General features: G+C 45.6%; 1 protein-coding gene and 1 non-coding gene across 5 annotated transcripts in view; both read right to left on the bottom strand.

Moving 5' to 3' along the window:
• LOC126202933 (NAD(+) hydrolase sarm1) overlaps positions 1–15,508 on the bottom strand; it is a 1,078,224-nt gene that overhangs the window by 885,941 nt on the left and 176,775 nt on the right. The gene's annotated exons all lie outside the window — the stretch shown is intronic.
• Trnas-uga (transfer RNA serine (anticodon UGA)) lies at positions 9,966–10,040 on the bottom strand. The gene has a single exon. It is a non-coding gene; the product is annotated as a tRNA-Ser (tRNA).

The following is a 15,508-nucleotide window of genomic DNA, read 5'->3' as shown; positions in this document are numbered from 1 at the left end:
GTCATTCTGCCCTAACACATCCAAGCAGCGCATAAGTACAGCTTTGTACACCGCCATAACTTCTGTTTTTCCTCCACTACTTTGGGGTCTGTGTCATGTGCTAAACCGCCATTAACGTGTTTCAATCCATTAGCTCCCATAGGAAGCAGGACATAGCATGGTATAAACTATGCTCGCCCCACAACACACAGGGTGGTTGAAATAAAAGATATAGTTGGTGCTTCTTATTGAAAAAATGTCGTATGGAAACTGTGAGGCATTGTGGAATGTATTCAAACAGCTGTCCAAGGGTGATGACCTCTACATTTAATCTCTGTGATGTGGTTGTAGGTATCTAGGTGTTCCATTTTGAAGAGACCCCATGATTGAATCTTCATACTGGAGCCATGTACGTGATCACTGGTTTGGTGCTTGGTTTCCCCGGAGGGTGCTGCTCCTGCCAAAGACTCTCCACTTCAAACAATCAGTGTCAGTCAATCATTATGTGGTAATTAACAGTGTACTAGTGGATGCAAAGGATGGAGAAGAGATCATCAACTGTGACAATGTACTGTAGTCAGCACCATAGTTGATAGTGCAATCAATTTTAGCAATTTTACCACTTGCTCAATAATTTCAATGCCTAACAAAGACACAAAAGCAGTTTCCTCAATTCCTGTATAACTGCTAAACCATCCCTTCACTTCTTTGCATGTACCATATACTAGATTGCCAATGTAGATTGCACCACGTCAATTTAGTGCTTGAGGCGTGGCGCGGCTCTGGGGCGCGAGACGCTGTCGATGACTCCTCTGGTTGAGGTGGGCACTGTGTGCGATCGCGAGCGCCTCCTGTCGGAGCGGCTCCTATCGAGGGAGTGGGTGCGAGTAAGGGAGTCCGGGGCGGACAGCAGGGGAGAACGGACATTGCGGCCGCACTCTGAGGCGACAGGAGGAGAGCTGTTGTGCACGGCCGAGAAGGGAGCGTCGAGCGAGGCGGCAGTCAGCATCGCTTTCCGGGGGACAGAGTTGCTGCAGTCCAGCGAGCAGACACCAGCTCCGGGAGCAGTGCTCCGGTTTGTGGATGTGACGTGGGTCGTACTTTGGCGTAGTATAGTTTGCTCGGTACGCATATGCTGCTCCCTTTATGCCCACGTGTGTTGTTCTGTCCGTACGTGCATTGAAAAGGTTACGCTCCGGCTGGAACACTGGCTTGTGCTTTACGTTCGTGCACCCTGACTCATTTGTTTTGCTGCAGGCAGCTGTAATTTCAGAGATTTTTTTTTCTTCGTGATTGTCTTAGTTCGGTGGTGCCTAGTATCCGAGAACAAGACAGCTAACGTGTGACCTGTTGTTTTGGGTTTTGGAGTCCTGTTTGGGCAACCTAGTTATCACGCACACAAACGTATTGCTGCCGAGTGAGGTTAGTCCTAATCTTGTGAAACTGAGCTTTCAGTGACTGGCTCGTCTGCAAATTAATTGATTTAACTTTTGTGGTGTGTTGTTTTTTGCTTTCAATGGTGAATTTCTTGTCATTCATTTGTGTATGTTTCGCCGTTAATGATAACTGTGAGTAAGATAGCAAGGTCTTGAAGGACTTGCGTGTCGTGACTGTATTTTTGGCAACTGTTTAATTTGATTTCTTGTTTATCGGTCTGGTGAAAACTTATGCCGTTTACTAATTTCCGCCTGTGGTCCTGAAGTTGGTTTGAAGGTAAATCCGTTGGTAAATCTTTACTGGACCTAACTGTTAACTGATCTTGCGTTGAACTAATGCCATTATTAAATCGTTTCTTGTGTGCTATAAATTGTTTTACCATAGACAAGGAGACAGGGCACATTCTGTGGTCGAGGGGTAGGCACGGTTGCAGCTTTGCGCGTGGCGTCTTGTCGCTCGCTATCATTTCCCGCGTTAGTACGGGCGGCGTGAGATTTGTTTGCTCGCGCTTGTATGGCCGCTAGTCAGCTGTGCCTGCTCCCGCTTCGGGGTGTGCCGTGTTTCGTAAGCCGTACGCCGACTTTGTCACTGTCACTCCTGTGTTGTGTCGGTCGCTTACCGAAGCGTTAGTCTGTTTTAGCACGGCGGCCACTTGGCCGTGACGGTGTCGGTTGATGACCAGCGTTGGGGCGGTCGTCCGCTCTGAGTGGCTTCGGTCGCTTGGACTTGGCAGTTACCTTCTCGTTAAACAGATCAAACTTGTTTATTTGCTGTTAATTCCTAAGTAGTTTGTGAGAAAAGTTGTAACTCAGCTTTTCATGATTTTACACAACTCGAGCATTTTGGTAAGCCATTTTCCTATCTATGTTTTATTTAAATGAGAATTCTTTGTTGGGGTTATTCACCTGTTGAAGCTTAACATAAAATTTGTAACTTAGCTTTCATGATTTTACTTAATTTAAGCATTCTTGTAAAGCAGTCCTTTGTCTACGTTTTATTGATTGGTAATTCTTTATTGGGGTTATTCACTGGTTGAAGGTTGACAGATGTTTGTAACCTAGTTTATGCCCTTGCTTAATTGAGATTTGTTAAGAGCCTTTATTGCTGGAAAATAATTAAAGCTTGGGTGCTTGTAATTGTGAATACTGTTGTGTCTATGCTGTTGGCTACCCTTCCACTTCCACAGCCAAGCTGTCCTACCTACCAGTACAGTGCTAATTTTCAAGCATGGACATCAAAGTACACCAGACAGCGTCCTATATCGATGCAATCAGCTTATTTGCATATATCCTTCACTTCGATTATAGTGTTGCATTTATGTTTGCAATTGCCCGTCTTTCTCTTTGTGGATGGGAGTCAGACTATTCTGGCACTCATAGGATAACGTTGGACATTGGAAGATCTCCCCGCATTGTCATTGAACAACCCCCACCCTGTGCTACTGTAGTTGATTTGATTTGCAATTGACCAGAACCAGGAAGGTACTATACCCACTACTCTCCACATCTCGTGGAGAACAGAGTGAGTTGAGTCCAAAACTGCTATTCAGCAAAGACTATCCACACCAATTTTACTCCGGCACCTATCCAAGTTCACAACATCTCTTCAGATGCACTGATGTTGAGGATGTTAGCACACCTTATCGGTGCATACTAGCTATGAGAAGTTGTGATGGGTTTATGCATGCTGGAGCTCCAGATGGCCTTAGTTTGAACCATTTTACGTAAATGAACTGTGCTATTAATTCTAAAGTATTATTCTAGCGTTGCATTTCACATGACTAATATTTCGAAAACCACATGGCCTTAACATTATAGTATGTTTAAGTACAGAACTGTGTGTGGTTATATTATATATGATCATTCTCTCTTGCCAATACCACCTTGGTACTGATCCCAGACATCAGAACAATACTTTAGAACTGATCACATGGATTATATACATAAATTGCTTGAAACTGCATATGCCTGCATAAACCACAGTTCTTCTTAACGTATGACAGCACTCTCATATCTACCATACACCGATACGGAGTGCAATCCTCCTCGACAAACACACGTCTGTTGAGACCTGGTGCACTTGTGTGGTCGTCGTGAGTAAGACTGGTGCAGGACTGTCTCATCTGGGCAGCAGCTATGGAATCATCTCGCTCTGTTCCTTCACGAGATGTCGAGAGTAGCGAATACAGTACCAGCCTACTTCTGGTCAGTTGCAAATTAAATCGGCGACATTACTGAGGGAAGGCTGTACAAGACAGTGAGAGCAGATCTTTCAATCTCCAACTTCAACCTATGAATGCGAGAATACTCTGTGACACCTATGCAAATAGACAAAAATAGGCAATTGTAATCATAAATCCTGAACTATGATCAAAACGCTGTAAATATGTAGATAACCTATCTGCACTCAGGTTGGACGATGTCTGATGTACTTTGGTGAATATGTCCGAGAATTAAACATGAATGGATGTACTGTACAGTCATCTACCTCCATTTGCAATCTAGTAAATGGTACATGCAAAGGGGTGGAGGAGTGTTTTAGCGATGATACACAAATTGGGAAGCATGCTGCCATGCCACTGGTCGGTGTTGAAATTACGGAAAAACTGGTAAATGGTAAAATTGATTGCACTATCAGCTGCAATACTTATTACAGTACAACGTCCCATACTGACAGTGTCTTCTCCCTCCAATCCGCCAATTGGTATGCTGTTGATTACCACATAAAGATTGACTGATTACTCTTGTTTCAGATGGAGAGTCTTGGTGGGAGCAGCACCTTCTGGGGATGGCCAACACCGAAACAGTGATCATGTACTTTAGCCTGCAATACGAGGAATCAATGCCCTTGGTCTCTTCTAAACTGAATACCTAGAGATCTGCTACCCCATCACTGTGAAAGAAGAGATTAAGTGTGGAGGCCATCACATTTGGACAGGTGTCTGGAAATGCTCCACAATGCCGCAAACTCTTCCAGTTCTCATATTCCGTGACATCCTCCACATTTTTTTGCAAATAAGAAACACCGCCCCTGTCTTTTGTTTCAACCATCCTGTGTGTTGTGGGAGCAGCACAGCTTATACAATACGATGTCCATCTTCCTGTGAGAGCCAGTGGATGAAAATGCGTTAATGTCAGTTTATTACCAGACACAGACCACATAGTCATGGTGAAAAACCATAATGTATGTTGGTGTGCAAGGCTGTAGTCATACGCTGCTTTGACGCGTTACAGCAGCTGCTAATGAAAGAACACGGGGGCCCACTCTTGTGATTGATAGTCTGTGGAATATGAACCTGCTACAATGCAAGGGACGGAACTTTACACTGGTCTGTGCAAGCATCTTCGATATTTGGCCATCTCATACTATGGACCAATACCTGTATATTTAATAGGGTCACCGCATCTGCTCGATGTCAGCAAGCAGTTGGTATTTGTTTTCGATGTATAGGTAGAAGTAGTTGCGATAATATCAATTTCTCTACCAGGTGATATATTAAGTGAAGTTTTTATAGTTCATAGTTCTTCTCCGAAGGTTGATAGAAAATGACAAGGGGGGAGAAAATGTTTGGATGACAGACATGAATCCACAGTGAGAGACGCATATCGCCTTTGGATGAAATCTGTATGTAGTCTGGCGCTGGCCTTACACACTGTACAGCGATGCCGGCACATCCTCAGTTCCACCGCGTGGTCAATTCGCTGTCCTATCACCTTAACTCAGCTCACTGTGTTTCTAGGTGGGATGCAGAATGTGGCAGATGTAGCGCTCTCGGAGTTCCGCTCAGTTCCAACTCAAACTGGAATCGTCACACGGACCACACTGCAGGGAGGCCGGCCAGAGACTGAGGAACAGCTACAAGGTGCAGAAAGACTGTCTAAGACCACGTTGGAGGTTTGCTGTGCGGGGTCCTTAAGCAGATACGTTAAAAAACGGTCACCAGCGCCTGTAATTATCAAAAGCTGTCTCAACAGGATCCAATGCAAGTGTGTGGTTGAATGGAGAGACTTGACTCCATATTGCAGGCAGAATTTCTATCAGTTAGCGTAACAGTATAGGTTGAAAAAACCAATGTTTTGGATTTTGTACATTCCTCACGACTTCAATCTTGCATTGCATTTTTTAAGTGATTCCTCACATAGCATATTGTATGCGTTAATTTTCAATCAACCATCAACCCTGCAGACGTATTGCAGAACCTCTGTTATGCTGTTTACATATTATCCATGTAGAATGAGTTTGTTTGCATCGTAAATATGTAGCAGCCGCATATATCGGCTTAATATCATGATCCTTACCCGAATCACTTTCTAAATCCGTGAGAAGGTTGAATTTATTACGAGCTGGCTATGTGTACATGCACTTTCGCTCTATCAATGCACACTCTGGAATCACCATCTGTATTCAATGTCGCGGTGTTTTTGTGGAAGACCAGTTCATTCAGAAGCAGTACTATACCTCGATTTATAAACCATGGATAATTTTTAACATGAATGTCCTTAGCGGTACTTGTGTGTAACTGCAGAGGCAAGACCGCTTTATTTTATATATATATATATATATATATATATATATATATATATATACACTCCTGGAAATTGAAATAAGAACACCGTGAATTCATTGTCCCAGGAAGGGGAAACTTTATTGACACATTCCTGGGGTCAGATACATCACATGATCACACTGACAGAACCACAGGCACATAGACACAGGCAACAGAGCATGCACAATGTCGGCACTAGTACAGTGTATATCCACCTTTCGCAGCAACGCAGGCTGCTATTCTCCCATGGAGACGATCGTAGAGATGCTGGATGTAGTCCTGTGGAACGGCTTGCCATGCCATTTCCACCTGGCGCCTCATTTGGACCAGCGTTCGTGCTGGACGTGCAGACCGCGTGAGACGACGCTTCATCCAGTCCCAAACATGCTCAATGGGGGACAGATCCGGAGATCTTGCTGGCCAGGGTAGTTGACTTACACCTTCTAGAGCACGTTGGGTGGCACGGGATACATGCGGACGTGCATTGTCCTGTTGGAACAGCAAGTTCCCTTGCCGGTCTAGGAATGGTAGAACGATGGGTTCGATGACGGTTTGGATGTACCGTGCACTATTCAGTGTCCCCTCGACGATCACCAGTGGTGTACGGCCAGTGTAGGAGATCGCTCCCCACACCATGATGCCGGGTATTGGCCCTGTGTGCCTCGGTCGTATGCAGTCCTGATTGTGGCGCTCACCTGCACGGCGCCAAACACGCATACGACCATCATTGGCACCAAGGCAGAAGCGACTCTCATCGCTGAAGACGACACGTCTCCATTCGTCCCTCCATTCACGCCTGTCGCGACACCACTGGAGGCGGGCTGCACGATGTTGGGGCGTGAGCGGAAGACGGCCTAACGGTGTGCGGGACCGTAGCCCAGCTTCATGGAGACGGTTGCGAATGGTCCTCGCCGATACCCCAGGAGCAACAGTGTCCCTAATTTGCTGGGAAGTGGCGGTGCGGTCCCCTACAGCACTGCGTAGGATCCTACGGTCTTGGCGTGCATCCGTGCGTCGCTGCGGTCCGGTCCCAGGTCGACGGGCACGTGCACCTTCCGCCGACCACTGGCGACAACATCGATGTACTGTGGAGACCTCACGCCCCACGTGTTGAGCAATTCGGCGGTACGTCCACCCGGCCTCCCGCATGCCCACTATACGCCCTCGCTCAAAGTCCGTCAACTGCACATACGGTTCACGTCCACGCTGTCGCGGCATGCTACCAGTGTTAAAGACTGCGATGGAGCTCCGTATGCCACGGCAAACTGGCTGACACTGACGGCGGCGGTGCACAAATGCTGCGCAGCTAGCGCCATTCGACGGCCAACACCGCGGTTCCTGGTGTGTCCGCTGTGCCGTGCGTGTGATCATTGCTTGTACAGCCCTCTCGCAGTGTCCGGAGCAAGTATGGTGGGTCTGACACACCGGTGTCAATGTGTTCTTTTTTCCATTTCCAGGAGTATATATATATATATATATATATATATATATATATATATATATATATATTCTTTGCAGGGTGACAGTGACGTGGTCGATGCGGTCGTGGCCGGCCGTGGTGGCCAAGCGGTTAAAGGCGCTACAGTCTGCTGGAACCGCGCGGCCGCTACGGTCGCAGGTTCGAATCCTGCCTTGGGCATGGATGTGTGTGATATCCTTAGGTTAGTTAGGTTTAAGTGGTTCTAAGTTCTAGGGGACTGATGACATTATGAAGTTAAGTCCCATAGTGCTCAGAGCCAGTTTTGATGCGGTCGTGTTTTTAATAGTTTGTCGTTTATAAGATGATTACCTCTTTCTTTCTAAGACACACTGCTGCCACTCACAAGAAAAACATATGGACATGTTCGTCCATAGCGTTTTTTTTTTAATTGTTTCGTGTCTCTAGCATTCGGTTATAGGTAAATTATTGTATTTAGCAGGTGAGGTATGTAGATTCTCTGTGATCGGCACACTGACAAAATATTTGTTGAGGTGTAAAGTTAGTCTGGTGAGAGTTCTGACAAGTGCAAAGGAATTGACATGTCCGGTCGTAAGGAAGGATTTGACGATAGTCGTAAGGAGGATGAAAGATTTTACATGGAAAGTTGTGACCAATCAAAAGGAGGATATAGTTATTCGTATTACAATGTGGGAGCCACATACATCAGGTTGAGATATTTCTGATACTTTGTCACTGTCGAATCTCACCAGATTGGGACTGCAATCATAATGGTTAGTTGTAATTTGAGTGATACATATGTGTCTGGTTTCCTAGGTCGGCACCGTTTGGCGTGCAGAGCGCGTGGCAGAGGTGAGCTGGCGACTGGCACCAACTGACATTTCCGGCTTTAGGTGCAAACCATCGCTAAGCCTCACGAACCGGTCAGGCAGAGTACAACCGTGTCACTGTCTAGGCGGGTGAACAGCGAACTGATACTAATTATGTGTTGGGCAGCCTTCGCAACTGCGTGTTTTTCGAGTGCTCTCAGATCTTTACAAGGATATTTGAGATGACTCCACATCATTAACTGCGGCACTGAAGGTGTTGATAACATCTGAATTCCGAATACTCAAATCACCCCCAGACGCTCTCCGCAGCTGGGCAATTCTCTCCAGCAGGCCAATTCCAGTTGCCGCCCTGGCGCGATCCCTGAGACGCGCGTCCTCTTACATGTTGGCGAGTAGTGCTGCACGACACTCTGACCTTGGGCGATGTGCATACACACTGGGACATGAACACTTAGGATGTACGAGAGTTCTAGCGATCTTCGACATCTGGAAACGACAACATTAGATCGTGGTTTAACTCTGTCATGTTTATTAATTCTCAGTTCAAATGGTTCAAATGGCTCTGAGCACTATGGGACTCAACTGCTGTGGTTATCAGTCCCCTAGAACTTAGAACAACTTAAACCTAACTAACCTAAGGACATCACACACATCCATGCCCGAGGCAGGATTCGAACCTGCGACCGTAGCAGTCGCACGGTTCCGGACTGCGCGCCTAGAACCGCGAGACCACCGCGGCCGGCTTCATTCTCAGTACATCGCTGTTGTTACTATCCTATAAAGCAGTATGCACACCATCCTTTTTCGTACATATAGCGCTTTAAAACCCAGATATGTTTATCGCGATCTGTGACAGTGTAATTACGTGTACTGAGTGTTTCATGATGGTATTGCTTGCACAAACACAAGAAAATAGTGATATCTTTAATTATTTCTGTTCAATGTATTTTTTTTCAACACCTTTATCGTCTGCAGCACAGAATAATTACCTGCAGGGGAAGGAAGGCTTGGGTATTTCCCAGGTAAACGTTGCTTTGTTTGTGGCTCGATCCAGTCACAACTGGCTGTGTGTGCGGGCCCAGCAGTTGCATGTGACAGGGAGTGGGCACTTGTGCGAGAGTGGGTAAGAGAGAGCGAATGTGTTTTGACAGGTATCAATCTCAAAGTTTTGCCGTCACCTGATAATTTGTTCGGGGGATTAGTGTGACTTCTGGTCTGAATGCTGCACGAGGTGGCACTCTCTCCCAGCCTGCACTTGCGAGAATAGGTACGCAGCTGCCACGTTGGCGTGCAATGTCCCGGCCAGCGTACCTACAATGCTCTCGGTATGAACACGAGGTCGGAAAATTACGTGTAGTTATGTTGACATTGATTTCGTGACCTTATTCCTTGTATGATCTAATCTATTTAATTACTCCTTTTTGACGGATTTTACAAGATATGCATCTTCTGAAATAGCGGAGAATGGTGCGAAAGAGAAATCTAAACCTCATGAAATGAATTTTATGAAAAGCAGTATAACCTTTGCTACATAGCTGAAATTGATTTGAATTTTCTGTCATGAGATTCTTCCTCTGCAGCACAGAGCCCTTTTCCCATACATTTCTAGATGGGGGAGGGTGGCAGAGATAGGGGTGGGAGGGTAGAGCAGGGAGATTTCACAGAGGGAACAGGTTAACTAATTTATCGTTTTAATTAATTAGTCAATTGAAACTTCCTGGCAGATTAAAACTGTGTGCCCGACCGAGACTCGAACTCGGGACCTTTGCCTTTCACGGGCAAGTGCTCTACCAACTGAGCTACCGAAGCACGATTCACGCCCAGCACTCACAGCTTTACTTCTGCCAGTACCTGGTCTCCTACCTTCCAAACTTTACAGAAACTCTCCTGCGAACCATGCAGAACTAGCACTCCTGAAAGTCTCGGTCGGGCACACAGTTTTAATCTGCCAGGAAGTTTCATATCAGCGCACACTCCGCTGCAGAGTGAAAATCTCATTCTGGAAACATCCCCCAGACTGTGGCTAAGCCACAACTACTCTACAACTGTGGCTAAGCCACAGCCTGGGGGATGTTTCCAGAATGAGATTTTCACTCTGCAGCGGAGTGTGCGCTGATATGAAACTTCCTGGCAGATTAAAACTGTGTGCCCGACCGAGACTCGAACTCGGGACCTTTGCCTTTCGCGGGCAAGGTTCGCAGGAGAGCTTCTGTAAAGTTTGGAAGGTAGGAGACGAGGTACTGGCAGAAGTAAAGCTGTGAGTGCTGGGCGTGAATCGTGCTTCGGTAGCTCAGTTGGTAGAGCACTTGCCCGCGAAAGGCAAAGGTCCCGAGTTCGAGTCTCGGTCGGGCACACAGTTTTAATCTGCCAGGAAGTTTCATATCAGCGCACACTCCGCTGCAGAGTGAAAATCTCATTCTGGAAACATCCCCCAGACTGTGGCTAAGCCATGTCTCCGCAATATCCTTTCTTTCAGGAGTGCTAGTTCTGCAAGGTTCGCAGGAGAGCTTCTCTAAAGTTTGGAAGGTAGGAGACGAGGTACTGGCAGAAGTAAAGCTGTGAGTGCTGGGCGTGAATCGTGCTTCGGTAGCTCAGTTGATAGAGCACTTGCCCGCGAAAGGCAAAGGTCCCGAGTTCGAGTCTCGGTCGGGCACACAGTTTTAATCTGCCAGGAAGTTTCATATCAGCGCACACTCCGCTGCAGAGTGAAAATCTCATTCTGGAATTAGTCAATTGATTTTAAATGGAAGGTATGGAAGGTTTTCTTGCATTGGCGATGGGATTGCCCAGATGGGGAGCAGGGAGGTAGGTGGAGGCGGCGGGGTGGGGAATTTCTCAGGAGGACAGATTATCCCCAGCGCTCAGAAATCAATCCCTAATGGGTCATAAACCAATTAAGAGGAAGGGGAGAGGCTCAGAAATCAATCGAGTTTGTCCATGAATGTATGCTTGCTCCTGATGTTTGCAACCTGCAATAACAAAATGCCCCAGTACACAGGTTAGCCTATTACTCACAGTCTTACTCTGTAGGGTAAAGTCGCCTGTAACTAGTACTGCACTATTTACGTGCTATTGACCACATAATTTCTTTGATTGACTGTAGAACTGTCACAGCAGAATTGGGTGGTCAGTCTTCCAACAATTAACTTCGTTTTACGCACACCTGTTATACACGACCAGATAACTTCCTTGTTACGCTCAACTTTGACCTCATTAGACAGAGTATTTTTGTCAACTGCAATAAACACGCCCCCTCCTATAGCCTGTAATCTATCTTCCGATATACGTTCCACCACTCGCTAAATATCTCGGCGCTTTCCACTTCAGGTTTCAGCCAGCTCTCAGTCCCAAGAATAATTTGAACGCGAGAATTTTCATGGACAGCAATAACTTTGCGAACTTTATTACGAATATTTACACACTTTACTGACAAAATTATGACAATCGAAGCGTCTTTATTCTGAATGCCGTTTCACTTCCCTTGTGGCACATGGATTGGCGACTGTTCGTCAAAGCATCTCAAACTATTGCCGAGCCTAGAAATCTTTCAGGTGCAATCCATCCACAACTACTCTACAACTCAAGTAGCTGCATCCTTTGTGTAGTGCACCCCTGACCTATGAAGGGGAGTCCTACAAAACCCAAAGGGATAAAGCAGTCACAGAGCTGGCTAAGCATTTGGATGAGACTCTCCACTCGTCTCCAAACCAATGGCCCTCGATCAACAATGTTGCAAATTGCACGCTCTGCCTGCACCCCACGCCTCCACCACCCTCCTGTACAAAGTGAAGTGGTCTCAGACATCGTTGGTGCTGACGTGAGCCTTGTCTTGCACACGACTGTGCCCTGCACTCTCAACAGCCACAGGCGAGGTCACCTCCGCATCTCGGATAAGGCCCCCCAGCAGACATACAAGTACATATTTTCTTTCTTTCTAGCCCTGAATCTATCTGTATAAGGGGCTAGATAACGCGCCTAACATTGGAGCTCCCAGTAACAGGTAAACTCCTCCCCCCATGTACCTTCTGAGAACCTAATTTTGCCCCCTGCTCCTTTTGTCCATTCATCATTCTTCTTCTGTAAGAAATAGTGAAATGATCATTACGAAAAGTCAGCAAGAGAAATGACTGGTCTGTGACAGCAATAAAATGAAGCCTGAAAGTATTTGTCCATCCATTATTGTTATGTCATTATTAATATTATTATTAATGGATCCTACGACATACCATTATGTGTCGTTATTTTACCCAACAGCACATGTCACTGATGCTACACTTGCAGAAATGCTGAAACAGGATACGCAGGTGTTCAATTTACCATTGTTTCCACCACCTTCGCAGCCCACTACTGGCCATCCACATCCTCGCAACATACTGCTATTCGCCAGTCCTAGTAAATGAGACAAAGTAGTAAAGGATTTTTGCTATCTGGGGAGCAAAATAACTGATGATGGTCGAAGTAGAGAGGATATCAAATGTAGACTGGCAATGGCAAGGAAAGCGTTTCTGAAGAAGAGAAATTTGTTAACATCGAGTATAGATTTAAGTGTCAGGAAGTCGTTTCTGAAAGTATTTGTATGGAGTGTAGCCATGTATGGAAGTGAAACATGGCCAATAAATAGTTTAGACAAGAAGAGAATAGAGGCTTTCGAAATGTGATACTACAGAAGAATGTTGAAGATTAGATGGGTATATCATATAACTAATGAGGTATTGAATAGGATTGGGGAGACGTTTGTGGTACAACTTGACTAGAAGAAGGGATCGGTTGGTAGGACATGTTCTGAGACATCAAGGGATCACCAATTTAGTATTGGAGGGCAGCGTGGACGGTAAAAATCGTAGAGGGAGACCAAGGGATGAATACACTAAACAGATTCAGAAGGATGTTGGTTGCAGTAGGTACTGGGAGATGAAGAAGCTTGCACAGGATAGAGTAGCATGGAGAGCTGCATCAAACCAGTCTCAGGACTGAAGACCACAACAACAGCAATAATTCGTTGGCTATCAGATCTTAAAGTGTGAAACTAGGTCACGTGCTTGAGAGCGACATCATGTATTAATTGAAGTGGAGACTATTCAACATCTTAATACTCGTAATGGAGTGTAGTATTCGTGGTGCGAATAGGACTAACCATGCAGTATGGCGGTCTATGTTATTGTTGAGGTCTTCAGTCCTGAGACTGGTTTGATGCAGCTCTCCATGCCACTCTATCCTGTGCAAGCTTCTTCATCTCCCAGTACGTACTGCAGCCTACACCCTTCTGAATCTGCTAAGTGTATTCATCTCTTGGTCTCCCTCTACGATTTTTACCCTCCACGCTGCCCTCCAGTACTAAATTGGTGATCCCTTGATGCCTCAGATGATGTCCTACCAACCGATCCCTTCTTCTTGTCAAGTTGTGCCCCAAATCTATTCAATACCTCCTCATTAGTTATGTGATCTAACCATATAATCTTCAGCATTCTTCTGTAGCACCACATTTCGAAAGCATCTATTCTCTTCTTGTCTACACTATTTATCGTCCATGTTTCACTTCCATACATGGCTACACTCCATACAAATACTTTCAGAAATGACTTCCTAACACTTAAATCTATACTCGATGCCAACAAATTTCTCATCTTCAGAAACGCTTTCCTTCTGATTGCAGTCCACATTTTATATCCTATCTACATCGACCATCATCAGTTATTTTGTTCCCCAAATAGCAAAACTCCTTTACTACTTTAAGTGTCTCATTTCATAATCTAATTCCCTCAGCAACACCCGACATAATTCGACTACATTCAATTATCCTTGTGTTGCTTTTGTTGATGTTCATCTTATACCCTCCTTTCAAGACACTGTCCATTCCGTTCAACTGCTCTTCCAAGTCCTTTGATGTCTCTGACAGAATTACAATGTCATCGGCGGACCTCAATGTTTTTATTTCTTTTCCATGGATTTTAATACCTACTCCGAACTTTTCTTTAGTTTCCTTTACTGCTTGCTCAATATACAGATTGAATAGCATCGGGGAGAGTCTACAACCCTGTCGCACTCCCTTCCCAACCACTGCTTCCCTTTCATGTCCCTCGACTCTTATAACTGCCATCTGATTTCTGTACAAATTGTAAATAACCTTTCGCTCCCTGTATTTTACCCCTGCCATCTTCAGAATTTGAAAGAGAGTATTCCAGTCAACATTGTCAAAAGCTTTCTCTAAGTCTACAAATGCTAGAAACGTAGGTTTGCCTCTCCTTAACCTTTCTTCTAAGATAAGTCGTAGGGTCAGTATTGCCTCACGTGTTCCAACATTTCTACGGAATCCAAACTGATCCTCCCCGAGGTCGGCTTCTACCAGTTTTTCCATTCGTCTCTAAATAATTCGTGTTAGTAGTTTGCAGCTGTGACGTATTAAACTGGTAGTTCGGTAATTTTCACATCTGTCAACACCTGCTTTCTTTGAGACAGGGCCGGCCGGTGTGTCCGTGCGGTTATAGACGCTTCAGTCTGGAACCGCGTGACCGCTACGGTCGCAGGTTCGAATCCTGAGCCCACATCTCGTGGTAGTGCGGTAGCGTTCTCGCTTCCCATGCCCGGGTTCCCGGGTTCGATTCCCGGCGGGGTCAGGGATTTTTCTCTGCCTCGTGATGGCTGGGTGTTGTGTGCTGTCCTTAGGTTAGTTAGGTTTAAGTAGTTCTAAGTTCTAGGGGACTGATGACCATAGATGTTAAGTCCCATAGTGCTCAGAGCCATTTGAACCATTTTTTCGAATCCTGTCTCGTGCATGGATGTGTGTGCTGTCCTTAGGTTAGTTAGCTTTAAGTAGTTCTAAGTTCTAGGGGACTGATGACCACAGATGTTAAGTCCCATAGTGCTCAGAGCCATTTTGGGACAGGAATTATTATATTCTTCTTGAAGTCTGAGGGAATTTCACCTGTCTCACACATCTTGCTCACCAGGTGGTAGAGTTTTGTCAAGACTGGCTCCCCAAGGCTGTCAGTAGTTGTAATGGAATGTTGTCTACTCCCGGGGCCTTGTTTCGACTTAGGTCTTTCAGTGCTCTGTCAAGCTCTTCACGCAGTATCATATCTCCCATTTCATCTTCATCTACCTCCTCTTCCATTTCCATAATGTCCTCAAGAACATCGCCCCTGTATAGACCCTCTATATACTCCTTCCACCTTCCTGCTTTCCCTTCTTTGCTTAGAACTGGGTTTCCATCTGAGCTCTTGATATTCATGAAAGTAGTTCTCTTTCCTACAAAGATCTCTTTAATTTTCCTGTAGGCAG

Source organism: Schistocerca nitens, chromosome 1 (assembly GCF_023898315.1).
Source record: "Schistocerca nitens isolate TAMUIC-IGC-003100 chromosome 1, iqSchNite1.1, whole genome shotgun sequence".
Classification (NCBI taxonomy): Eukaryota; Metazoa; Arthropoda; class Insecta; order Orthoptera; family Acrididae; genus Schistocerca; species Schistocerca nitens.
The sequence above is the reverse complement of the archived record's forward strand: the minus strand, read 5'-3'. Positions and strand labels throughout refer to the sequence as shown.